Source organism: Palaemon carinicauda, chromosome 10 (assembly GCF_036898095.1).
Source record: "Palaemon carinicauda isolate YSFRI2023 chromosome 10, ASM3689809v2, whole genome shotgun sequence".
Lineage (NCBI taxonomy): Eukaryota > Metazoa > Arthropoda > Malacostraca > Decapoda > Palaemonidae > Palaemon > Palaemon carinicauda.
The window spans coordinates 37,064,303-37,069,302 of NC_090734.1; positions in this window are offsets into that span (position 1 = coordinate 37,064,303).

Consider the following 5,000-nt stretch of genomic DNA (forward strand, 5'->3'; position numbering starts at 1 on the left):
TCGCTTATCAAAATTTTATGGCAACCAAGCCTAGTAATGAAAGAGCATAGCACCTGTGCTAATGAATTTTCTGATTTATTCAACATTTCGTAAATATGAGCGTAATGAGTGAATGCAAACACAAATAAACATATATAGTTATGTTGTGTTAAACCACTAGGAAATGGTCCTACTACATCCATACGGCCCCTATAAAATTCAATTGGAAACAGGCTACTTTCGGGCTCCGGAACAATGTTTTTATGTTCTTTGAAACAATTACACGCATGCTCTCCTTAATGTTGTATCAATCCCTGAATACCCTGCATATGAACTTACATTTACAATGCAGATGTCTCGATTAATCAAGGAGGGAGGAAGAACTGCCTGTGCTCAAAATTCCACTCCCCTCTTCTCGTAAGCACAATACAGAGTATCATTCTCTACAAAAAATTCTCATGATGTATAGTCAGAAATGATGGATAACTCTCTGATTCCATTTTAATCACTTCTCGTACTCTTTCCATCCATTTCTCTTTTCCCTGCTCCTCTCGGACTTCCTTTGTGTTCCAACCTCCCAAGTCAAACTCACCTGCATCATCAGTGCACTTATTCTGGACACTCTTGGTCGTGTCCTCAGCCACCCACACATATTTTCTCTCTCTCTCTCTCTCTCTCTCTCTCTCTCTCTCTCTTGCTTCCAGATCCCATTTTCTGATTGCTCCTCGCACGAATTCACATACCGTTCTCTATTTTGATGGGGGTCTTCATTATTTTGGTTTCATTTGTCATTCGTCTTTCGTGCCGTAATTTTTACTCCTATTATTGCACCTCTAGAGAGGGGCATCAGCAACCTTGTTAGCTTTATATTCTCTGTGGTAAAACCCCTTTGTATTAAACTCTAACAATCTTTCAATCCATCTCGCTAGTCTAGATGTCAAGTCACCTATTGTAGAATAAATCACATAATGGGTGAAGATCACTTCACAACTCAGTCGGTTGAACTAATAAAAGGAACCGATGCCTCTCTACAACCCAAAGAATGGCAAATGCCTCTCGATCAAATGTACAATAATTCTTTTCTGCCCCCTTTAATGCCCTGGAAGATTAACAAATGGGTTGCTATCTACCTTTATCATCTCAGATAGAAATTATGCCATCAATAGCTACGCTACTCGCATCTGTTGTCGCTAAAAATGGGTGATCAAATCTAGGATATCTGTGTAAGTCATTGCTAATTAAGGTAGCTTTCAAATAATGAAAGACCCTTTCTTCTTCCACTCCTCAATATATTACTTTTTGTTTCTTTAAGGCATCTAAGGGTTTTGCTATCTCTTCAAAACCTTTAATGAATTTACACTAATACCAAGCAAGGCCCAAGGAAACCAGCTACTTTCTTAGGGGTATATGGCCTGGGGAAGTCTATAATAACTTCTACTTCATTGGGGTAGGGTAGGATACCTTCTGGGCTTATTATATGACCTAAAAATTCGACCTCTTTACAGAAAAATTTGCATTTTGATAAAAAAAGTTTTCATATTACGTTGCATTGCTTCTATAATTTTACGAATATTGTTATTATGAAGTTAGGGCATTTTTCATATAATTATGATATCGTCTAAATAAACAAGAACATTATTGCCAATTAAGGAGGAAAAAACCAAAATTATTACTCTAGCAAAATGACAAGAAGTTTTATTAACACCGAAAGAAAAAAAATAAACTGGAATAGTTGATCGTAAGCAATAAAGGCCGTTTTACATTTACTGTCTTCCTGAATGGGTATTAGATGGTATCCATCATTTAAATCGATAGCTGTAAAGTATTTAGTATACCCTACCTTCACAAGTTATTCTTCGATCGAGGGCAATAGAAATGCATTATCCTTAGTGACTGCATTCAACTTCCTATAATCAACACACAATCTTACCGAGACATCCCTTTTCCCTACAGCTACAATTTGAGAAGCCCAGGGGGATTCCCTCTCCTCTATAATCCCTTGTTCCCTTAATTCACCAATTACCCTTTCTATCTCTCCCTGAAAATGAATGGGTACCTTATAAGGCTTTGACATGATCGGCTCCGTCTACCCAGTTTCAATACTAAAGGGAAATCAATCAATCCTTCCGGTTGGCTTGTCTCCAAATGCAATGGAATCGTAACGATTATTAACAATGTTACTAACTACATGTTGATATTCTGGCAGACATAGTTTTCGAGTTTGCATAATCAAGTTCTGAATGCATTCATCTGTTTGAGCTGGAGTTGTGGCTCCCAAGATCGAATTATTAGCAATTTCCCATAACTCCATTTCGCAAACAGAATCACTTCCTAACACAACTCCATAATTTGACTAAGTAATTATCGTTATATCAGCTCTGTTCTCTTTTATTTCTGATAAGCCCTCTAATACTACATGTGCCCATCTGTCAGGGGGTTTAACTAATACCTTGGTTCCCTCCGGGAGAGGCTGACATGGGGTAACTGATATGTTTTCAAGTTTCTGAGGAAAAAATACTTCTCCTCTTTCACGTATAGCTGTTACCTTACTTAATTGCCTCACCGTTCCCGCACAAGAAATTACTCTCTCATGACGTTCTATCGGTAAAATGCACCCTCCTTCTTTTACTGTTAATCTATCTTTTTCTCTGCAAATGTATATTTGATTACCCATGATGAAATCCCACCAAAGTATAGCCTCGATTCCTTGCATTCCCAAGGTTGGCAAGACAAAAAAAATCATGTGTAAACTTTACAAATTCCACCTCAAAGTTGAGGATCGTTGCATCCCATCCATGTAGCTTAATTCCTTCTGATATGTCGAGGATGATAGTTGTCCCTGACTGCATTGGGTTTGGAGGATGGTGAGTGTCTCTCATGGCTGCAACCTTCTCAGAATTGGGGCAGTTATTCTAAGTCATTTTTTTTTTCTGGCAAACCGTCTAGAATGCTCTGTATTGCCATCATTACGTCTGCTAATGGGTGATTGTCATCGAATAAATATATATGGGTTTACTAATCTGCTATTATGTTTACGGGCAACCGCTTTTTAAACACCTGTGAGATTAGCACTACCTGTAGCAAACGAATCACAAAACTAAAATAGGATTCACCTTTCCTGATTTTGAGTTTGTAATTTTCTTTCATGTCCCCTTTTCCTGCATAAGGAAGGACGTATTTCTCAATTAAACATTGTTCTATTTAAGGTTTACCCCCTTTCCTGTCTTGTGACCAACACATTACCCCATTGCCGAACCATCTTTCAGCAACCTAATTAATAGAATTGCTTCTTCTCATTCTGACCATCCATATGAGGCTACTTCAAAGTCTCTCAAAAGCACTTTGATCGATTGAAACACTTCGTTAGGCCGCTGATCACCAAAAAGCCTAACACTTGCCTGGAATTCTTGGAATTTTCAAACTATGATGTTTTGCCTATCTTCACTCGGCTATGTATGTGTACTTTCACTTGAGCGTGTTTGAGCTTAGTTTATGTATGTCTGATACTCTTTTGTTGTGCGTCGCTCCTCTTCTCGTTCAACTAAGAAGCTGCTCATTAACTTGGCTAGTTTATCTAACTTATTTTCAAACTCCTGTGTTCATTGTTCTCATCTATATTCTTCATTGACATCCTTATAACCAACTACCCCTTCGTTAACATCTCCCGAAGAAGCAGTGTGTGCTAAGTTTGTTCTCGTGTATCTAGGCATCATGAACTTTTATTCTAACAGATAAAAGAACAACTTTACTCTCAGCATACTCAAGCAGACATATTTGTACAACTGACAACAGTTATGTCCCATGTCAACGGATAATGAGACGTAGGAACATGGGGTTTTTAACTTTGTTACGAAAAGTTTTATATATATATATATATATATATATATATATATATATATATATATATATATATATATATATATATATATATATATATATATATATATATATATATATATATATATATATATATATATATATATATATATATGTGTGTGTGTGTGTGTGTGTGTTGTGTGTATGTGTTTGTGTTTTATGCTTTCAAGATCATATACCGCAATTATACACAGTATTAATGACATTCCATTTCTGCTAAGACCCAATTCTAGAATGCACATTATTGGGCAACTTCAGAAGGTCAAACTGGACGAGAACATTTTCTTCTATATTACCCCCGGCTGACATGAGTCTCTCTTCATAGTTTATATATGGCATATCTATTTCTACATTTTTTCTGAAAATGGGATAGGTAATGTCAATTAATCAATGCCTATTTTGTAGTTTATTTATGTGATTATTTTAATTCCTCAACATTTTTTTTCCTGTTTTGACCCCTAGGGATTTAAAGCAACCTTTATTCTCCAACTAACTATTTTGGTTAACTCAAAATATATATATATATATATATATATATATATATATATATATATATATATATATATATATATATATATATATATATATACATATATATATATATATATATATATATATATATATATATATATATATATATATATATATATATATATATATGTATATATATATATATATATATATATATATATATATATATATATATATATATATATTTATATATGTATATATATATATATATATATATATATATATATATATATATATATATATATATATATATAGAGAGAGAGAGAGAGAGAGAGAGAGAGAGAGAGAGAGAGAGAGAGAGAGAGAGATAGATATAGATGTAGACATATATATATAGATATATATATATATATATATATATATATATATATATATATATATATATATATATATATATATATATATATATATATATATATATATATATATATATATATATATATATATATATATATATTTAGAGTTAGCCAACAAAGTTAGTTGGAAAATAAAGGTTGCTTTAAAGCCCTAGGGGTCAAAACAGGAAAAAAAATAGTGAGGAATTGAAATAATCACATAAATAAGACAATTGAAGACAATGACAACATTACTGACTCTGATGGGGACATAGAAGA